The following is a 24401-nucleotide window of genomic DNA, read 5'->3' as shown; positions in this document are numbered from 1 at the left end:
CCTTTGGATCCATCCTTGTGGTCAGGAAGTGGATAATATCCACGAAGTGATTATCCGCTATGCGCATTGCGAAGAGCTGCACATCGGACAAACCTTCCTCCAAATTAGTAGGCTCCTCTCCTGTCTCAATGTGCGACAAATGATCAGGTCCTGCATTCAAACTTCCTGGCTTCAAAATTACTTCGAAATCATATTCTTGAAACAAGAGAAACCATCTGCATATTCCTTCCCCCGACACAGGATTATTGACTAGATACTTTAGTGCAGAATGGTCTGTGTACATCTTGAAATGCCCACCTAGCAGGTAATGTCTAAATTTCTTGAGTGCATACACCATAGCCAACCCTTCATGCTCTGTCGTTGAATAATTATTTTCCACCTTTGACAACTTCCTACTCAAAAATGCTATGGGTGATCTATTTCTCCCTCACCAACCTGTGTCAACACTGCTCCTAATGCGATACACGAAGCATCAATGTGTACATGGAATTATTTATTCTAATCCAGGAATACTAGGATTGGCACGGTGACCATTTTTTCCTTCAATACATCCAGACTGCACTGACATTCTTCATTCCAACAGAATGTGGCGTCCCTTTTTAACAACTTCTCCATTGGCACGGTAATTTGAGCATAACCCTTGATGAAATTCCGATAGTATCCAATGTGACCCAGTGTTGCACGCAATTGTTTAACATTCTGTGGGGCTTCCAAATTGATTATTACAATGATATTAATAGGGTCCACCATGGGTCCTTTCCTGGATACCATGTGACCTAGTAAAATCCCAAAGGGGACACTAAACAAACATTTCTTTAGGTTCAGCGCAATTTGATACCTTCGGCACGTATCCAACATTAAGCGTAGACTATCTACATGGCGATTAACTAGCCCAAACACGGTCCAGTCATCGGAATAGACCTCCAAAAATTTTGTGGATAAATTCTTTGAATGCCACGATGACTATACGAGAGAATATCGCCGAGGCATTCTTCAGTCCAAATGAAATTACTGTATACTGGAAACATCCCCATTCTATCGCGATCTTAATCTAAGAACCCATCGGTGAAGGAATATGCTTCCTGTCCTCCCACATTGTCCAATACTTCATCAGTAAATGGTGTCGAGAAAGGATCATGGACACAGGTGTCATTAAGATTTATTAGATCTACACAAATTATTATTTCATCCTTCTACTTCTTTTCCTAAACTACCATTGGACTCACCCAATCAAAGTCCTCCATTGGTTCAATAATGTTGGCTTCAAGCATCTTGTCCAACTCCAAGTGGACCTTTTCCTTGTATTTTTTATTAAGGCGATATGGCCTCTACTTAACAAGCTTCGTGTCCAGTTTCAGAGTTATTTTCATCACTCCCAAATCACCTACGATCCCTTTCAAATCCAAAAACTTTGTAGGGAACAAATCCTGATATTCACGGAGCAACTCAATGACTTTATCTATTGTAGCATCATCCCAGAAATCCCCAATCTTCACAAACTTTGGCTCTACCTCTATGCCAATGTTTACCTGCCTAGTTTTCAATGGTGTGGTGATGTTGGGATTCTTTATCTGCAGTCCCTCCACCTCGTAGTGGCCTTCTGTTTCCGGGACATTGATATTCCACGGATCCTCATCCTCTACTTTGGTAGTCATATTATAGCATTCCAACACATGACATAGCTAGGTGTTCCAATCTGGTTGAATCAATTCCAAGGGGTCCTACGGGATTCGAAACATCGCTGCCTTAACCTCCTGCAATGCCTCATCAATGCTTTCAAATCCATATTCAAAATTGAAGGTCATCACAAATCCTTCTCTTAAAACATCCCACTCTGCGGTGCCATGGAAGAGATTTGTCTCTAGATACCAATTCATAGGGATTATGTCCAAAGTGTGACAGAAGAAATGCACCCATTCTGATTGTGGCTCTGTCCCATAAACCTTATTACATTTGGCAAAGTGATTGCGCCGATCATTCCTCCCATCATACTTCTCCGTTTCCCATACCTTAGGCCGACCAAACCACGTTCTCATCATTCTTTTGTAGTCGTGCCACTCATCAAAGCTGTCTTTGCATGTACCCCACCATCAAGTGGGCATAGCGCACAGTGCCCAGTCCAACACCTGAAAGTGGTAATCCTCTGGAACTTCTCTTTTAAAAAAATCCAAAAATTTATCCATGTCAGTTAAACCATCATAATAAGGCAAATTCCTTACCTTCGATGACACACAGCGCAACGATTTTGTCATCATGTTACAGCGCAGTGTGGATACTTCATGCAGCTTGCTTTGCCAATGCTCCAACTCTTCATTTGAATCTCATGTACAGGAACTTCCACGGTCCCATGAAATTCATCCTCAGCTGATGGATTAACCTAGTCTTGGTCTCGTGATGTTATCTTATGGATCTGGTCCAAATCACCGTCTCTTTCCTCATAGTCACGGAGCGTTTCAGTATAGTGCGGTCCTTCTTCAGGGTCCAACGGGACCATAATGTGGAGCAATTTCCTTTCAAATGACATTGTTTGCTTCTTCAAATTGATTACCTCGTTCATGTCCATGGCCCAATTGATTCCCAGGAGCGTGGGATACGAATTACTGTCATCAACAATCTCTATCACTTCAAAATCGGCCAGTGCACTCGCTCCTTCTATATCTATGGTCACTCCATGCAATCACCCCATAGGGATAATCTTCTATTGGTTTTCCATCCTCAATTGAATTAGAGACCAATGTAGTGCATGTCTCCCCATTCTTTCCCATGTCTGTTTAGGCAAAAAGTTCACATCCAACCCTAGATCCAAAATAACTTGGTCCATCTCATAGTCTCTTATTTGCGCAGTGAGTCTTATCTCATGCCCCATTCTTGTCTTATGTTTTCCAAGCTTTCTGACCGCGTGGTGTCGTTCAGGTGTACTTTCCTTACCAGAACACTTATTTATCAGTTCTTGAAGCCCTTTCACAACCTTGCTATCACGCAGTATCTTCATACAAGTTTCCATGAAGGTAGTAAGCATGGAGGGGTCAACCTCTTCGGATAGCTTGTCCTGACTTCTTGAGGTAGAGACCTTAGCGAAGCTTTTCTTTGCTTCCATGAATGTTTCCTTCATGTGCTCCAGGTCAAACCCAACTTCTTTTTCTGGAGCCTTATGGACCCATTCACTTTCTCCTGATTGTTTCCCTTTATCATCACTAGTCATCATTCCACTTTGCAGCACAATATTCACATTGGGATCCTCCTCGCGGGGCTCGAACCTCATCATTTGTAAATTTTGGGTAGGTTTCTAAGGCTGCGCCTTCTTCTCCTAAATCTTAGCTATCAATATAGGGAATTCTTCTATCACATGGTCAAACTGAGTACAATACCAGCATGATGGGCATATCTGGATTGTACACTCCCGCGCATAGTGTCCTGGAACTCCGCAATTATAGCAAATAACTTGCCCTCGACCTCTACTGGGTCCTCCTCCTTCTTAGCCTCGTCCATGTCCCTGATATCCTCTGCGCGCTCCCCCAATGCCTTGATCCAGAGGCTGAGTTTCTGTTTGCATTCGATACGTGGGCATTCTTTCCATCATTAATTCATAGTTATGACAATTATGCTTAGTGTGGCCCACCGAGCTACAAAAATTGCAGAAATACTGTTGTGGTGTCTGCACAAAATTTTGTAGCAAGTGGCAATTTTCCATTACATGTTTTTCAGGTACTTGACAAATAGTGGACAACAGCACCAGCCCTGTACTTGATCCTACAATAGCCTCCTGCCTCAGGGGCATCACCCCTCCCCCTGTAATATAATTTGTGAAAACAGGGTAGTGATATTTATCATGCCCCTGGCTTTTACATTTGAAGCACCACACTTCTTCGCGCACCTCTAGCCGAGCTTATTTTTCATTTTTCAAGCTCTACAACTCCAAGTAGAGGTTCTACAACTCCGCATGAATCTGTTGAACTCCCAAAAACACATCCTAGATAGGTGTCTCATGTAATCTCATTGCGATCTCCAACGCTTTTGCCTGAGTTCCTATATTTTGATGTGAAAAAGCAACCCTTAAGTGGGGCAGGAGTGCCGCTATAAACCAATCATGGTGCTAAATATCTGTGAGATTCATATTAGCTTTGTGGATCCCACACTTCAGCCTTTGATCTGATTCCCAGGGTGTTTCAAAAACCCTCATCACGATTTCCTTGAACCCCACGACTGATTGTGTTCCAGACTTAGGCCTACCAAAATCCTTATTCAGAGCAGTCTGAGTGTCTGCCAATGATGCCAACGGATTATTAGTGTAGTACTTAATGTACCATGTCAATGCATGATCTTGTAGAGAAGTAACCAACTGCACCTTCTTTATATGATCATCTGTAATATTTTGTGTTTTCCACACAGCCTTCCCAACGAACCAAAACTGATCCGGGTCCTCACTTCCCAAGCCCTTGAAAATGGGCAACTTCATGGTATTGGACATGTTGAGTGGTGGCAGAGGTGGTGGTGATGTGGGTGAAGGTGTATGTTGTGGAGGTGAAGGTGGAGGTGTTGTGGGTGGATGAGGTATTCATGGAAAACCCTGCTTTATCAGTTGAACAACGCTTCGTGGTGAGGCTTGTACCACTCCCTCGTCGTCACTTGAAGTATATTCTATCAATGGGATGTATTCAAGACCTGCTCTTTCCTAATTTCTAAATATTCGTCCACTTCACGTAGATCCAAACATCAAGGTAGTGGCATAACCCTCTTTTCACACAAGATCATTTTAATCCAAGTATTCAAAGATCTCAAATCCTTACCTCGTGGTATCTTGAAGAAGCACTGCTTCGCTTCACTGTAGCTGATTGAGGTATCAACTATGAATTTTGTCACAAATCCTCCTATGAATCGATCAAGCCAGTGATCAACAATGTGTGTTATCTTATCTTTAGAAGCTTCCAACCTTCATACTAGCTCCGAGGTCCACACTATTAGACCATCGAGCCTCCACCTTCCTTGGTCGTTTGCCAATTTAGCGATCCAATCGTATAGTTCGATCGGGAAGGTGCATAAGAAGATCTTTTGTATCTCTATGTATAAGTATTTTTCCAACCACTGTTCTTTTGTCAGGCGCAAATTTCTATTTTCTTGTGTCGTGAATTCATGGATCTTTCTATCCAACCACTTCTCAATTTCTTTCTTTGTTGGATTCTAGTGATGCAACATCACATATCTCTTTATGCATATCTCAGTCCCGGCAATAGAACCATTTTTTGTCTTAGTGGGTCCTGACCTAGGTTAAGAGTTAGTTGCACTAAAAAAAATCCCTACACTACTAGCCCTTTCAGTATCAACCCATGGAACGTGGACTGAAGTCTCATCCGAAGCAGTTTGGGGGGATGCTGGAACCAAGTTTCTGCACCCAGATATGAGTGTGATGTAGTTTTGTGCCCTAAATCTACCTTCGTGTAGATTGATAAGCCTCTATGGCTTATCGATGGAACTTCCTTTAAACAACCTCTAGACCTCCGTGAGGGTCTACGATCAGCTTTTGCAGACCCTGAACAAGCGGGTTAACTACTTATGCACATCATATATTACTTCTAACCCAGTATTTATTCAGATCTGCTTAAGTATTCGATAACTCTAACATACAATGATATAATCTTCGCGTAAACCCTTAACATTAATTGCATTCATATAACAATATAGGTTAAGAAAAATCGCGCATCAATACAACATTATTTCATAAACTTGTCATTCATCACAACATAAAGCCCATTCCTACATAACAGAAGTAAATAGGTAAAACACATGAATTTCCGTAATAATATTCTTTATTAATATTCAGTTTAGCTTACAGACTCAAGAATTCCCTACGCACTCAGCTGTAGGGGTCTGCACACTCAGTTGTAAACTCTACTCTAGGCCTTTGCGCACAAAACTATAGAGCCTTTTCCTGCCCTAATATTTTTACAATCTTCCTTCTATTGACCCATTACATTCGTCTTCATCATGCATATCCTCCCTTAGACTCTCTAAGACACACCTATTTATCAATCCCATGGTTCGTGGACCATGGGTAGATTTACAAAAATATGACTTAACTTACATAAAGAAGGGTAAAACCCTTTTTGACTCTTTTACTATCTACACCCTCCTCGACCACAATTTTGTGGATACTTTACATATTTTTACATAAAACTTGGGCTTTTGCTCCAAAATTGACCTAGGGGAACTGTTGCACAAAATATTGTCACCATGACATTCTGCAATCAGTGTGAGTCTATCACCACTCATACTTTCCTCCTTTGCAAGTCTTAAACCTCAGTTCTTCATGTCAAGCCTTGAAAAATGAGAGAAAGCCCTTAAAAATCTCTAAAACTCTGGTTCCACACTTTCTCTTAGCATTACCTGCGGTCCCGCACCTATTGGTCATGTCCCCTGCGTACCTGACTGCTCTGTTTCTATGTAATGGGTGCGGACCCCTGTAAAAGTCAAAAAGGCGCAAGTACATTCTTAAAAACTCACTTTGGGTTATTTCTGGAAGCTTCTAGAGGGAATCTTGAGGTGGCAAGTTTGCTCCTTTAAGGTTCATGCATCCCATACCTTAAGGAGCTAACCCCTTGATGTGATGAGCTTATCCCTTTGAAGGAGGACTCTATCCCTTCATAGGTGGACTTGTAACCTCATTCCTTTGCATTATAAAATGAAGCATTGGGTTGGTTACTGAGGAGGTTGAAAGCTGAATATTTTTGAGGGTAAATGCTGTTGGAATTTAGTCTTCTTAATTGAGCTTGAGAGGAGAGATTACATACCTTTTTTTATCTCATTGGGAAGAGTGTGAGGCTTGTCAAAGTAGAGGAGATTCTTGCTTGAACCCTAGGAGGAGCTTGTACAACATCAAGGCACCAAAGGTTGTAAATTTCTTCCTATTTTCAAAGTTAATACAATCAAGTTTATTTTTCTCAATAAGCTGTGTTTTATGGTTTATTTCATGGATTCCTTGATCACCATGATGAATATGATTTATTATATTCGATATGCAGGTTTTATTTGATGTGTGCTTATTTGTGTTTGCAGGTTCTTAAAAGGAAACTCATTCGGATGGTCGAAGCGTGGTTGCCACAAACTAGCATTGGACTTAAGGTAGGGTCTAAAACACCTCTTGGTTTTTATTTATAAATCGTAATATATTTAGAGAAAGGTAGATTTGCTTGTTCTACTTGTCGCTAGATATCTATTGATACTGGGGAGATCGGTTTTGTCCGCAAGAACAATTTATCCGACCGACAAATTGGCGACCACAAATTGACTCAGTAATAGGAACTATCCTCTCACAGCCAATTTGCTAGCCAGATAAATCGTTCTTGCGGACAAGACCAATCTCCCTAGTATCAACAGATATCTAGCAACAAGCAGAATAAGGAAATCTACCTTTCTCTAAATATATTGCGATTTATAAATAAAAACCAAGAGGTGTTTTAGACCCTATGTTAAGTCCAACGCTAGTTTGTGGCAGCGATGCTTCAATCGTCCGAATGAGTTTCCTTTTAAGAACTTGCAAACACAAACAAGCACACATCAAATAACACCTGCATAGCTAATATAATAAATCATATTCATCATGGTGATCAAGGAATCCATGAAATAAACCATAAAACACAGCTTATTGAGAAAAATAAACTTGATTGTATTAACTTTGAAAATAGAAGAACTTTACAACCTTTGGTGCCTTGATTTTGTACAAGCTCCTCCCAGGGTCCAAGCAGGAATCTACTCTACTTTGACAAGCCTCACACTCTTCCCAATGAGATCAAACAAGGTATGTAATCTCTCCTCTCAAGCTCAATTAGGAAGACTAAATTCTAACAGCATTTCACCTCAAAAATATTCAGCTTTCAACCTCCTCAGTAACTAGCCCAATGCCTCATTTTATAGTGCAAAGGAAGGAGGTTACAGGTCCACCTATGAAGGGATAGAGTCCTCCTTCAAAGGGATAAGCTCCTCACATCAAGGGGTTAATAAAAAATGAAACAGTCTGCCAGAGGATAGTTCCTGTTACTGAGTCAACCTCGTTAAAAAATGAATCAGGTATGAGGATAGTTCTTTTCCTATGTCAACCTTGTTAAAAAATGAATCAGTTGGGCGAGGATAGTTTTTTCCTGTATCAACCTCGTTAAAAAATGAAATAGGCTGTCACGAGGATAGTTTGTTCCTGTCTCAACCTCATTAAAAAATGAAACTAGGAGTCATGAGCATAGTTCCTTGTCTTGTGTCAAGCTCTTTGAAAAATGAAACAAGGAGTCAACGAGGATAGTTTTGTTCCTGTGTCAGCCTCGTTAATAAATGAAACAGGGTGTCGCGAGGATAGTTTTTTCCTATCTCAACCTCGTTAAAAAATGAAACTGGATGTCACGAGGATAGTTTGTTCCTATCTCAACCTCGTTAAAAAATGAAACTAGGAGTCATGAGCATAGTTCCTTGTCTTGTGTCAAGCTCGTTAAAAAATGAAACAAGGATTCAATGAGGATAGTTTTGTTCATGTGTCAACCTCGTTAAAAAATGAAATAGGGTGTCTTGAGCATAGTTCCTTGTCTTGTGTCAAGCTCGTTAAAAAAATGAATCAAGGATTTTCGAGCATAGTTCCTTGTCTTGTGTCAAGCTCGTTTAAAAATGAAACAAGGGTTTCGAGGATAGTTCATGTTACTGAGTCAACATCGTTAAAAAATGAATCAGGTATGAGGACAGTTCTTTTCCTGTGTCAACCTCGTTAAAAAATGAATCAGTTGGTTCGAGGATAGTTCCTGTTACTGCGTCAACCTCGTTAAAAAATGAATCAGGTATGAGGACAATTCTTTTCCTATGTCGACCTCATTAAAAAAAAAACGAATCAGTGGATTATATAGGTATATTGTAGAGAGTAGACATGAGCATAGTTCTTTGTCTTGTGTCAAGTTCGTTAAAAAATGAAACAAGGAGTCTTGAGCATAGTTCCTTGTCTTGTGTCAAGCTCGTTAAAAAATGAATCAAGGATTTTATGAGCATAGTTCTTTGTCTTGTGTCAAGCTCGTTAAAAAATGAAACAAGGATTTTTGAGCATAGTTCCTTGTCTTGTGTCAAGCTCGTTAAAAATGAATCAAGGATTTTAGAGCATAGTTCCTTGTCTTGTGTCAAGCTCGTTTTGAAAAATGAAACAAGGGTTTTGAGGATAGTTCTTTTCTTGTGTCAACCTCATTAAAAAATGAAACAACTCCCTTTCTGAGTCAATTCTTTTCAAGATCTTGAAAGTAAACCTTCATTTCATCCACCTGGTTGAATGCAATGAAGCTTGGGGGGCATGTACCTCATTTTGCGTCATTATGTTGGGGGCATGCGAACTTATAACAAGCATAGTTTTTTGTTTCAAGCTTGCGTAAACATGAAACCGAATCCAAGTAGAGTTCTCTATGGTTCAAGCTTGTGTAAAAATGAACCTATACCCGATTTACATCTCATGATTGTCGTTTTTATCCATTAAATTCGGTTATATGAGCCTTGGTTGTTTTCATTCCATCACCCCCGTCTCTTTGGTTGATCATATGCTTTCACTTGGTTGTTTACCCTTTCTGAGGGACCACATCTATGAGTGGTTTTATTAGCCAGCCTCTTAACCATTACATATTTTGAGCAGTTCCTCCATTGCCGGAACCAGTTGCTACCCTTTATACCATTCATTCCTCTAGGATGAGTCCTCTTTAAGCTCTTTTATGACTCGTAAAATATGAAAAGATTGCTGAGTTTTTCCATTTTAAACTCGTTAAAACGGAATTAAAAGGATGGTCCACTTACAGCTCTTTTCTGACCGTATAAACATGAAAATATTTTCGAGCTTTTGTCGTTTCAAGTTCGATATTGGTTATAAAATGACGTGTATTTGATTGCTTTTTTACTTTTTCAGATCAGAGACACTAATTATGAAAAGTACTCCTTGATTGTAATGGTCAAGAGGTTCTATCAAGTATTATTTTATACTTTTTCGGGCTTGGGAGACACAAATTTACGAAAAAGGACAACCATGGAGTTTTCTTAAGTTTTTCTTCTAACTCCCTAAAATTGAAGAATGCCGAGTTTCTCCTATACTAGACTCGTTAAAATGTAACAGTAAAGGACTTGTTTAATTTTAAAAATAGGAACAGACCACTCCTTCTTAGGGTTCGAATTTTAAACTAAGTTGGAATCATCCGAAGGGTGAGCTTATAACCAAGCAAATGTTATCCTCCTCAAGCTTGTCAAAAATAAAGAGGTACTTGCCAGAAATGGTGGGGGAAAAGAGAGAAAAAGGAACCTGTTTGTTATACTTTGTGTTTTAGAGAAGCATTTAACCACTTTCGAACACAACACTTTTTGTTCACCTGGGTTGGGAAATCCTTTGCCTAATAGTTAATCAAACCATATTGAAAGTCTTTAGCCAGTTTCTAGGTATTAGCTTTGGGTCAATTTTCACCAAACCATCTGCAGTGTCGTTATGTGTTCAAGAGCTCAGTTCTAATAAACCATTCATCTGAAAAATATCTATCATCCATCTTGACCATCCCCGAGTTAGTCCTTGCGAAATATATTTCTTCAAACTTGATCTATGATTTCGTGTTGTGGGCTTGCCTACGACGGATCGCTTTCTATTGACTTCGGCTCATTATCTAGAAAAATGATATAGAAATCGTCAGTACCTTGGAATCTGCATGCATCAATGGCAGGTTTCTCGCCTTCGATGATAGGTTGCATCATTGACATTCGATCAAAGGATTCTATGACATGTTCGACATCAGCTCATCTATTCACATTTCATGGATTGTACTGAGTACTTTGAGAGCCATTGACATTATTGGTGGTTTCTCTCACACTTGTTAACAGTTCACATCATTGACTGGTAATCAAGTGGTTTCTACCATGTTTGACTTCGACACATTCATTCACATGGATAGAATTGTACTAGTTCGGGAAGCAGAAATCAAGACACTAGATCTAGTTTCCACCATCTAGGTTGCGAGGATTTTTGTTATTCATTATATAGTGGACTATTCATAAACAGATGGCTGCGCCCATACTGTTTCTACATATGTCTATACTTGTGATGTATTACAAAATCATTCCTATATCAGAACAGTTTAGTTAGTTTTCTAGTCAGTTTTGATCTGAGTATGGGAATGCCTACCTCAGCGATGATATGTTCACATATATATATTTTGTATTGAATGTTTTTACAGGTTCCGACCAGGATGTCCACAGGATGATCTTTGAAATGATAAAGTACTTCACTCTTCTTAGATGACAAATACTATCCTCATCTATTACAGACTTCGCACTTTAGGGGGCAATCTGTTGCACAAAATATTGTCACCATGACATTCTGCAATCAGTGTGAGTCTATCACCACTCATACTTTCCTCCTTTGCAAGTCTTAAACCTCAGTTCTTCATGTCAAGCCTTGAAAAATGAGAGAAAGCCCTTAAAAATCTCTAAAACTCTGGTTCTGAACTTTCTCTTAGCATTACCTGCGGTCCCACACCTATTGGTCATGTCCCCTACATACCTAACTGCTCTGTTTCTGTGTAATGGGTGTGGACCCCTGTAAAAGTAAAAAAGGCACAAGTACATTCTTAAAAACTCACTTTGGGTTATTTCTGGAAGCTTCTAGAGGGAATCTTGAGGTGGCAAGTTTTCTCCTTTAAGGTTCTTGCATCCCATACCTTAAGGATCTAACCCCTTGATGTGAGGAGCTTATCCCTTTGAAGGAGGACTCCATCCCTTCATAGGTGGACCTGTAACCTCCTTCCTTTTCACTATAAAATGAAGCATTGGTCTGGTTACTGAGGAGGTTGAAAGCTGAATATTTTTGAGGGTAAATGCTGTTGGAATTTAGTCTTTCTAATTGAGCTTGAGAGGAGAGATTACATACATTTTTTGATCTCATTGGGAAGAGTGTGAGGCTTGTCAAAGTAGAGGAGATTCTTGCTTGAACCCTAGGAGGAGCTTGTACAACATCAAGGCACCAAAGTTTGTGAAGTTCTTCTTATTTTCAAAGTTAATACAATCAAGTTTATATTTCTCAATAAGCTGTCTTTTATGGTTTATTTCATGGATTCCTTGATCACCATGATGAATATGATTTATTATATTAGCTATGCAGGTGTTATTTGATGTGTGCTTGTTTGTGTTTGCAGGTTCTTAAAAGGAAACTCATTCGGACAGTCAAAGCGTGGCTGCCACAAACTAGCGTTGGACTTAAGGTAGGGTCTAAAACACCTCTTGGTTTTTATTTATAAATCGAAATATATTTAGAGAAAGGTAGATTTGCTTGTTCTGCTTGTCGCTAGATATCTGTTGATACTAGGGAGATCGGTCTTGTCTGCAAGAACGATTTATCTAGCCGACAAGAACCCATCCCAACATGTAGCATAGTAGGTATACATCCGGGCATGTGGGGGGCTACTTGAAGGGCCACCCCATCATGAGGTCTGCAACATCTCACACACACCTGGGAATCACTGTTACAATCTGCTACATCACTGGAAAATCAAGTGTATGAATCACAAGCATGAAACAACCCAGTCATAGGGAAATAATGAGTCCCTCTACTCGATCCAAGGTGCCAAACAAGAATGGAAGCTGGAACCAAGATACAACACCCTCTAGGTAGTTCTTCTGAAAAAATGAGCTGATGTCAACAGAATAGGACCCATGATAGATGAGGCAATGAGGATCCTTAACTAAAGCACGAGGGAAAATAGTAATGTGACTGATGGACTAACACCAAGGATAATGGGGAAAAATGGGACTGAGGGACAAATAGACGACTACCCTTGTTAGAGCATAAGTGCATGGTTGACCTGGTAGCAACTGACTCAACTATGGAGGGGATGGTGACAGTAAGACTAGAGGTCAAAATGGGGGATGAACGGTATGCAAATATGGATGGAATTAGAATACTGTGACATGAGATGATGGGACATGAAATAGACTCCAAGAATGCAAGGGTGACTCATCGTGGATGCTCTAAACAAGAGTGAGTCAATGACATTGCCACACAGACTAGGCCCAGTGGGGACCATGAAAACATGAGTAAAGGATGGTTACACATGATGAAAATCAGCTTATGGTACAACCAGTATTAAGAGGAGGTGGACCTCAAAATACAATTGTCACTTTATGACGAAAGTCGATTTTGAGAGGCGATGAAGTGACCTTTCTTGAAGAAATGGTTTCCGAGTGAATTGTCTGTCAGGCCAGGAGGTAACTCCTCAAAAGAGATTATATTATTCATTTAGCCTGTTCATTATTATATACATGAGGGAGTGACTGTTGAGTTTCATCTCCCGATGACTCTCCATTTTCTCCATTATTTATTTACATTATTTATAGTTGTTCACCCAATCCCTATGATTAGGTGTCAACATTCCCCCCCTTAATATGAAGGGAGTCCAAGCATTGTTCTGAATATTTCAAGCTTTTCTCTTCCAATTTCTTTGGTGAAGATGTCTGCAATCTGCTCATTAGTGGAATAATGGTGAAGATGGATTGTTTTGGTCTCAACATGATGTCGAATCAGATGATATTTTGTATTGATGTGCTTCGTTCGATCATGGAACTTTGGGTTCTTGGCCAACTTTATTGTCGAGGTATTGTCAATCATGAGTGGAGTTGAATGTACTTGTTTTACCTGCAAATATTCTAGAATTTTCCTGAGCCACACAATTTCTTTTGTTGCCTCAGCTGCTGCCACATATTCTACCTCTATTGTGGAATCTGCTGGAACTGATTGTTTGTGTGATCTCCAAGAGATAGCTCTTGATCCAAGACTCATATCATAACCAGAAGTAGATACCCCAGTTTCTTTGTCTCCATCGAAGTCTAAATAGGAGTATCCAATCAAGCTGAAGTCGCCCACCTGTGTATACTTGAGTCCAAAGTCTTGAGTTCCCTTCAAGTACTTTACAACTCTTTTTGTAGTAGATCAATGTCCTTCACAAGGATTTTGCATAAACCTCGAGAGGATTCCAATAGCAAACGAAATGTCTGGCCTGGTAGTAGTTAGGTAGTTGAGACTTCCTACAAGCTATCTATACTTTGTTGCATCCTCAAATTCATTTCCTCCAATGGATGTGAGCTTTAGGTTTTGTTCCATTGGAGCAGTGAGAGGATTGCATTCAGCCATGCCAAACATGTTCAATAGATCTCCAATGTACTTCTTTTGAGAAAGGAATATGGACTTTGGATGTTGAGTTACTTCAATACCAAGATAGTAATGAACATAGCCCAAATTAGTAATTTCAAAACCTTTCCTCAATTCCTTCTTTATGGATGCAATGTAGCTCTCATTGTTCCCTGTAATCAAAATATCATTTACATATACCACAAGATATACAACTGTTTTGCCAAATTTCTTGACAAATAGAGTTGCATCATCAAAATCATAATGTTTGAAATTGAGTTTTAGAAGATTCTTAGTTAGTTTTTCATACCAGGCTCGCAGTGCTTGTTTGAGGCCATACAAGGATTTCACAAGTTTACATACTTTATGTTCATGTCCTTTCACAAAAAATCCTTAAGGTTGGGACATAAAAATATTCTCTTTCATATCTCCATTCAAGAAAGTAGTTTTTACATCCATTTGATGGACTTTCCAACCATTCTGAGATGCTAGGGAAAAGAGTGTCCGGATGGTAGCCCATTTTGCTGTGGGGGCAAAAGTATCCTCATAATCGACCCCTTCCTTCTGTAAAAAACCTTTTGCCACAAGCCTAGCTTTGTGCTTGTCAAGTGAGCCATAAACGTTATACTTGTTCTTGTAGACCCACTTGCAGCCAATTGGTTTGGTTCCAAATGGAGGATCAATGAGCTTCCAAGTGCCATTCTTTATCAAGGCATCATACTCCTTTTGCATTGCTTCTTTCCATTCATTATGAGAAGAAACTTATTTAAAGGAAGTTGGTTCAAAATATGTAGACACATTCAATTCAGAACCATAAGAAACATCCATATCAATAGGTGAATCAGAGTCATCTACATCACCTCCATTTTGCCGGGTTGAATTTCTAGTTCCCGTCATTCCAACCTCATCAGGATGAACAATTTAAAGTGTCTTTATTAGCCACTTTGGGGGACCTTTCTGAGATATTCTAGGCTGCTCATTTGATTGAGTTGGGACTGAATCAATATTGAGTCTCCCAATTCTATCAATCACATCACTCAAAGTATCATTTGTTGTTGGAGTTTCATGCAGAGGCGAGAGTGCTTCAAAAGAAGATTCCACAGGTTGATATAGTATAGGAACCCCCCCTTCAATATGTGGAATATTATTATCAAATTCTTGAAATGATTTTGCATTTGCGAATCTATCCAATCGACAAAGTTGTTGCTCAATAACATTGTCAACTTTGGATGATTCAAGAAAGATTACATCTCTAGATACAACAAACTTTTTATTAACTTCATAATAGAGATGATATCCTTTGGAGGTGTTTGAATACCCCAGGAAGATACACTTACGACTTCTTGCACCAAGTTTGTTTCTATGTACCTTTGGTATCAAGGCATAACATGTGGAACCAAAGACCCTCAGATGCTTTACCAAAGGAATGTGTCCATACCACATTTCATAAGTAGTCTTATTTCTAATAACATTAGATGGACATATATTCTTTACATATATAGCACATGGAACTACAACAACCCAAAACATCAATTTTACATTTTTGAAAAACATCATGGAGTGCACCATATTTAAGATTGTCCTATTCATTCTTTTAGCTACTCCGTTCTGTTGGGGATTATAAGGCACAATTGTTTGATGTTTGATCCCATGTTGGCACAGATAGTTTTCAAATTCATTTGAAGTGTATTCTTTTCCATTATCAGTGCGAATAGAGCCAATATGAGATTGTGCATCATTTTCAATCCATGTATGAAAGTTCTTGAATGTTTGAAAAGCATCATATTTGCTCTTCAATAAATAAACCCAACACATTCTGGTGTAGTCATCAATAAATTTCATCATATATTTATTTCCATTTGCAGAAGGAACAGGCATTGGACCACATAAATCTGAATGAATGAGTTCAAGTTTTCTATGTGCTCTAGAATCTGAATCATGAAAAGACCGTTTGCTATGCTTTCCTAGAATGCAAGCATCACATTGCTTAAGTTTCCTAGTAATTGTAGGAAAACCAGTAACACCATTTTTCTTCAACAAGTGGAGGCTGTCATAGTTCAAGTGTCCAAACCTAGCATGCCATAATAAACTTGATGGAAATGTACCTTCATCATAATGATATTTCTATGAGAAATTTTGTGCATGAGCAGAGGTACCCTGCAACTTGAGAAGCCTTTCTTCTTCTATCCCTGTCATGACAAGTGAGTGGTCTGATTCTTTTCTTACCTCAACCTTGCCATCAAACATGTGAATGGAGTGTCCTTGTTGGCGGATGTGGACCAAGGACAACAAGTTTCTCCTCAGTTGTGGGAGATATAAAACATGATGCAGAAGAAAGTCTGGAAGACAGGAAATTTAATCCTGATTGTGCCAAGCCCTAATGGCTTGAGTTATGATTTGTCTGCCAAGTATACTACTCCATCAACATTGTCAGTAAATTCTTCAAAAAAAACTCTTCTAAAAGTCATGTGGCAAGTTGCTTCTGAATCAAGCAACCAATCATTTTTCCAAGAAGCAAGTGAAGCATTAAATAAGTCTTCATTTACTCCAATATTACAGTGTGCCACAACATAGTGAGCGAATTCAGGTGCTTTACCTTTCTCTTTGTCATTATTTTTACCTTTGGGTTGGTTTCTTTCCTACTCAATTTTGTCCCAAGGCAACTTGCATGTGGATGCATCATGTGATCCATCTCTTTTGCAATGTATGAAATGTAAATCTGACTTTTCTCCTTGAGAGTGTTTGCCCCCCCTGCCTTTGAAATTTCTTCTTCCTCTTCCTCTTTGACCACCTCTTCCTCTAGAAGAATCTTGAGCAAAATTCTTCTCTCTATGTGCAAGACACACAGTCTCTTTAGAAGACTGAGGAGCTGTCTTCTTCCCAAAAGCTTTATCTCTTTCAACAAATTCTTTTACAAGGGAGTCAAAGGTAATATCTTTGAGGTTTCCATTTGCTTGCAATGACTCAAGATAATTTGAGTAAGTGGGATAAAGTGCCTTGAGAAAATCTATCAGAGGAATGTCCAGTTCAACATTAGTGACTTTGATATCATGCATAATAGATTTTACTTCTGATGCAAGAGTAAGAGTATCATCATTTTGTAATTCAAGGCTGAACAATTTAATCATGAATTGAAAAACTTCAAGTGCAGAGTGTGAGTAATAGAGTTCCTTTAGTTTTCTTAAGGCTTTGAAAGCATTTGAAAATGGTGAAATATGGCAGCTCACCTGTTCTTATTTTCCCAAATGGTGAATTCCTTGTCCGAGGTAGGTTGTTTTGGTTCTTTGTCTCCATCTCCAACACACACTCCTTTCCATAGCTCATTAAAAATGGGAGTGTGTTTAATTTTCCTTGACCATTCTAGATAGTTCTCTTTCCCAGAGAGAACTACTCCAACAATAGATATTAGTGAATGAATTCCCAAAAAAAATATATCTGTTTTTGATTTCCAAAACAAACACAACCTTTCTAGATATCTTCTGTTTAGGTGGAAAAGAATTCACTATATTAATACTTTTAATGTACATATATTCCTCCACTCACACATATGTTATATGATGCACTACAAGAAAAAAGGACATTGGTGAGGGGCGAAAAATGTCACCATAAGCTCATTGGTGACGGTCAAAAGAGAATTCGTCACCAAAAAATGAACGTCACCAAAGGTGGCGTCACCAAAAGCATAGCTGTTGTAGTGACATACAAAGTCCGTCACCAATAATGATTTATAATGATTGATAACGAGCATCACCATTTCATATGAGAAATGGTGACGGACCATAGCCTCTATCACCAAAAATTGAATGTCACCAAAGGTGGCATTGCCAAAAGTATAGGTGTTGTAGTGACATTCAAATTTCATCACCAATAATGATTTATAATGATAGATAGCGACCGTCACCATTACATATGATTAATGGTGACAGACCATAACCTCGGTCACCAAAAACTGAACGTCACCAAAGGTGGCACCGCTAAAAGTATAGGTGTTATGGTGACATTCAAGGTCCATCACGAATATTGATTATAATGACAGATAGTGACCGTCACCATTTCATATGAACAATAATTATTATTGTGATGGATCTTTAATGGTAGTCACTATTGGTGCATATATATGGTGACGTTCATTGACCATCACCAAAAGCCGCATTGCTAGAAGTATAGGTGTTGTGGTGACATTCAATGTTCATCACGAATAATGACTATAATGACAGACAATGACCATCACCATTTCATATCAACAACAATGATTTATGATTACGAACCTTTGAGGGTCATCACTATTGATGCGTATATATGGTGCCATTCATTGACTATCACCATTTCATATTTTTGGTGAGGGTCGAAAAATGTCACCAAAGCTCATTGGTGATGGTAAACAGAGCCTCTGTCACCAAAAATTGATCTTCGCCATTCCATATGGATGTCAGGGCATGATGGAATCGAACCACCAACCTTCTGCTCGTAAAGCAGGTGCTCTTCCATTGAGCTAGCACCCTTTAAAGAAATATATTTTTTAAAATTAGACCTTGAAACTTCATAAATTGTAAATTCTACAACTTTCAATAAATTAAAGTCTCAGCAATATTTTACTAAAAAAGAAAAGAAACATCGAAGATGTAGGTCCCTACCTAATGGTTATTGAAGTTATGAAAATTGGGTGGAGGGAAAAATAGTTATGTATAAGAGAATCAATATGTCCAATTGAATACTCAATTAGAAGTGAAACTCTAAAGACATTTATAACCTATAAATGACCTATAACTATCAAATGCACCGAATATTGCAAAGGAAATGTCATAAGTGGATATCATATGGAAGAAGAGGAGGTAGGGACTTGGAACCCTTGTACATCTTGGCATGCCTCAGTACTTGGCACATCTTAGCTTGTTTGACATGTCTTTGTACTATTTGGCACATTTTAGCATGCCCTAGGATTCCCTAACACACCTTGGCAGTCATGACCTCACAACTAGCATTGAATTTTTCCATGACTCGGGAACCGTACATTCACTAGAACACCTTGGCACTCCCTAGTTTTAATGTCCTCCGTTATCCTCCATAATGTCTCAGGCTGATGAAGAGATCGAAGGAGGTAACCATAGACCAAGCTTTTAGTTTGGTAGCTAGCCATACCAAACCAAAGAGGGCTCTCTCTATGAAATCATAGCCAAAACATGACTAGAATGTAAAGGATTTTAGGATAGATATCTAGGGTCAGGTGGGTTTTTTGGAAAATCTAGGGACTTGGAACTCTATCCATTGGTGTCTTGTCTAGCGGGGACTTTGTCAAGGAGGTAAGGACTTGGAACTCTGTCTAGGATAAAGCACCTAACATGCATGATAGAAGCTCCCTATAATAGAGTACCTCCTACCTAGAAGAATGTCCCTTGCTCAAAATATAGAACCCTTCTCTACTGTGCACTTTTCTTAAAGATAAATCTGTGCATAAAATAGTACTAAGAAAAAAACCGAAATTAAGAAAAGTGAGAATCTAATTCAAACTATAAAAGTATAGTAAATATGGCTCTATATAAGTTTGGGAAACACTAGACAAGCATGCTTTCATACAACAACAATAAGATGCCTAAAATCGATGTGATTCTTTCATCATTGCTATACCCTCACAACAAAACTGGAATATATAGCATGTATCCCAAAGTTGTATGCATTTGTTGAAGGTGTAGATTGAAAGGATTTCCTGAGTTGAAGCACTATTGAAGGAGAAACACCTTCAAAACAATAGATAAAGTCTATTGTGAATTCAACCCATTTGCACATAGACCAAGGCTACTACTGGGTACACTTCTTTGCTGGATGGAAACTACAATGTATTGTAGTGATGCTGAAGGAAAAACACCTTTAGTGCAACATGGATAAAACTCTAACAAATATTGTCACTGTGGCCTCAATTGTCGATGATCTCATCAATATAGGTAACAACTTCGATAATTGAAAAACCAAAAGGTGAGATGCATAGATCATTTGAAATGACAGATTTGGGCATACTTTGTTATTGTTTAGGAGTGTTAGTGTAGAAAATTCAAGGTAACTTGTTGTGTTTTTATGTCACAGGCCAGGGATGCGAAGAAATACATAAAATATTAAATAGCGCGGTATAAGTCGATTGCAGGTTATGTTGAAATGGGAATGTAATTCTCCTTGTACTGGTTCTAATCTAGTGGGTATAACTTTAAATAAGAAATTGATAGTTATGGGGTTGAACTTGTCTCATAATTCATGAAAAGTACCAAATTTGTTTACTAGAAAGAAGTAGAGCGAGTCATCAGGTTTATGGAAGGGAACACCATATTCGTAGGAAGATAACTTGAAATTAGTTGGGCATATTATTTCTCGTCTTCTTGTACATGTGTGCTTTGAAAATATAACCACATCCAAAGACTAAATAACAACTCTGGTAAAGTTTATATATGTTAAGCACTTATGAGAAAACCCATCGCTTAGTGACAATTGAGCGAGGAATATGTCGAAGGATTCAATCTTGCACTCAGTCATAAAAAGGAAGTTGGGGTATCTAGCATCTTGCCAACAAACTGAATCCAACCATAATGTGAAAGGTAGGTTAACTATGAAACCTATTTCCCACTTTGTAGTATTGTTCCCTCTTGAACTCCAACAGGTATCTGGCTACTTAGATCCACAAAACTTGTGCCAGGTAAACTCTGCATGATACAATTGTGATATGCAAGCTTGAAACACACTCTAGCTTCCCTCTAAAAGAGGCTAAGTCAAAATATTATCACAATCTTAACTGTAATTTGATCATACAATATTGAAGTATTGCATGGAATAAACAATATATTATCAATGCACTAATGAAGAACTATAAATAAACGAATTTCTTATTGCTACAATAGTGCCTCTTGGGATGCTCGGATAAAGCACCTAACCTGCATGGCAAAAGCTTCCTAGAATAGAGTACCTCCTACCTAGAAGTGTGTCCTCGACTCAAAATATAGAACCCTTCTCTACTGTGCACTTTTCTTAAAGATAAATCTGTGCATAAAACAAAACTAAGAAAAACACCTAAACTAAGAAAAGTGAGCATCTATGTCAAACTATAAAAGCATACTAAATATAGATGTATACAATATTGAGGTATTGCATGGAATACACAATATACTATCAATGCACTAATGAGGAACTCAAAATAAACGAATTTCTTATTGCTACAATAGCACCTCTTGGGATTCTCAGATAAAGCACCTAACCTGTATGGAAAAAGCTTCCTAGAATAGAGTAGCTCCTACCTAGAAGTGTGTCCCCTGCTCAAAATATAGAACCCTTCTCTACTGTGCACTTTTCTTAAAGATAAATCTGTGCATAAAACATAACTAAGAAAAACACCTAAATTAAGAAAAGTCAGCATCTAATTCAAACTATAAAAGCATACTAAATATGCCTAAAATCGATGTACTTCTTTCATCGCTGCTACAACCTCATAAGAAAACTATAATCTACAACATGTATCCCAAGGTTGCATGCATCTACTAAAGGTGAAGACCAAAACTATCTACTAGGATGAAGTATTTTTGAAGGAGAAACACCTTCAGAACAATAGATAGAGTCTAATGTGCATTCAACCCATCTGCACATAGGCCAAGGTTGCTACTAGGTACACTTCTCCCCTAAATGGAAACTACAATGTATTGTTGCTCTACTGAAGGAGAAACATAGATAAAACTATAACATATATTGTCACTGTGGTATCGGTTGTAGAAGTTCTCATCAATATAGGTAACAACTTCGATAATTGAAAAAACAAAAGGTGAGCTACATAGATCATTTGAAATGATAGATTTGGGCATACTTTATTATTTTTTTAGGAGTGTTAGTATAGAAAATGCAAGGTAGCCTGTTGCATGTTTATGTCACAGACCAAGGATGCGAATAAATATAGGAAAGATTAAATAGCATGATACAAGTCGATTGTAGGTTCTTTCGAAACAAGAATGCAGTTCTCCTTGTGCAGATTCTAATCTATTGGGTATATATTTAAATAAGAAATTTATAGTTATGGGGTTGGAATTGTCACACGATTCATGGCAAGTCCCAAAGTTGTTCACTAGAAATAACTAGAGCGAGTCGTCAAGTTTATGAATGGGAACACCCTATTCACAGGTAGATAACTTCAAATCAGCTAGGCATATTGTTTCTCCTCTTCTAGTACGTGTGTGTTGTTAGTTCCAGTCTTCGTAGCCTGTCACCAAGGATCAACATGAGCTCTTACTATGTCTGGTTTTGTTAGATGTTTTTCACATGATGTTCAGCACAAAACATATCACAAATGTATCCATCAGAAGAAGATTGGAAAAATATTTCCAACGGTATATCACACTCTTGTAACCAGCTCCCGGATTAGAAGATATGATCGAAATGGATGAGTGATTCTTGGTTATGCATGTTTTGAGGTCAGTTGTTGCACAAAATGACAAGTTTAGTACAAAATCAGTTTCTGAAATAATGGTAAGGAAATTTTCAAAAGTGAAAGATTTTTTTGTTCATCACATACCAAATAACAGAAGCCTCCTTTAGTTTATGCACAGGTGCTACTATGTGGGAGATATATAGTGATATTTGGAGCTTACATTAAAACAAAGCAAATTTTTCATATTTTTTACTGTTTTAGGCATTTTAGTATGGGGCCATTTTACAACAAATGGAAAGTAATTTTGCAAAACCCAAGGACGTTTTTGTTAACCATGAGCCATATAACAAAAACCTCTTTCATTTTCTTCACAGGTGTCATGAATTGGGTTATGTGACTAGATCTTTACAACTCATTTTCATAGATTTAAATATTTAATGATTTTATGTTTTAGAGATGCTTTTGTGGAAGATATTACGAGCAACTGGAAATGAATTTCCCAACTTTGAGAGAGGTTTTGCTCCAACATGAACTTATATACAAAAACCTCTTTCTGTTTTGTAACAGGTGCTATGGTTTAGGAGATACGAGGTCATCTTCAACACCTATTTTCAGAAGTTTGGCCCAAGTTTAATGTAACTGATTCTATTTTGAAGAAAATGGTTGAGCTCAATTCCCTTAGTACAAGGATGAGAAAATGTATATATTGTATGAATTTCATAGTGTAGGGGTTGGATTTTGGCAGAGGGTTGGACTTTTGGGAAAGCTTGGAGCTTATTGTATACTCATTTCAGTAGTTTGGCTAAGGAATAGACCAGTGGTTTGCAGCACTTTATGGGATTCATGTGGCATTTTGCTTTGGTATTGTGTTTTCTTCTGTAATTGTAAGTCTGCATGTGTTTTATGTATGCCATTATCTCTCTTTATTTAATTTTAACTAAATCAAACAAGGATAAAGGTAGAATACATTGAAAGTGCAGTGCTCTACCTAGGGTTTGTTTAGTTATCTATGTTTTTCGTTGTTTGAAAAGGATCCCTGAGTTTTTCATGCCCTTTTCAACTCCTCACATGTCTAAAAGCTCTCCATATCACTCAATTTGAAGTACCAAATCACTTGCCTACCTTTCCCCATAGAGATCTCTACAAAATTGAGTCTCATTCCCCGGACCCAAATCTGCTTTTCACATTTGAGCCAACAAAACATCATCAAATTCAATCAAACACCTCTGTACACATACCTAGCCTAAAATCAGTCATTACATCAGTCATCTCAAACTTTACTGGCCATATTTTCCTGAGATTGACAAGGAGAGAGCCCTCTCTTGACTTCGTAGGGTTAGCTACTAGGTTAAGTGTGGTTTGATGTTACCCTAGATCCTGCCTTTCTCAGCCTGAGGTAGATTTAGGCACTAACATAGTGGCAACCATACTGGGGAAGAAATTGTTTATTTGTTAGTTTTCTTTGTTTTATAAACTACAGACAGAGACTGAAGTTATGCCAGGTAGCCTTCGAACTGTACAGTTCTTTATGAGTGCATAAGTAGATAAAAGCTGCTTCAGTCAATCTCCAGTCTAGTCTTATAAACGAAACATCTGACTTGCAAATTGCCCCAGTACATGTATCAAGTTAGATTTGATTGTCGATGATGGATAGCAGTCAAACACATATGAAGGCTGAAACATTCACCTTGCGACTCCAACTCAATCTAGAGATTCCAGTGCTCACTGATCCATTCATGCACTAAAATAAAATGGCAGGGTATGTGGCAAACCCTGTGTTTTGTGAAGTTTTAAAAGAATTTGGAGATCAATTAGTGGATATTGAAATTGATGAATTATTTTTCATTGTTG

The sequence above is a fragment of the Pinus tabuliformis genome, chromosome 5_2 (genome assembly GCF_031772625.1).
Source record: "Pinus tabuliformis cultivar Carrire ecotype Pingquan chromosome 5_2, CPIR1, whole genome shotgun sequence".
Taxonomy (NCBI): domain Eukaryota; kingdom Viridiplantae; phylum Streptophyta; class Pinopsida; order Pinales; family Pinaceae; genus Pinus; species Pinus tabuliformis.
The sequence above is the reverse complement of the archived record's forward strand: the minus strand, read 5'-3'. Positions refer to the sequence as shown.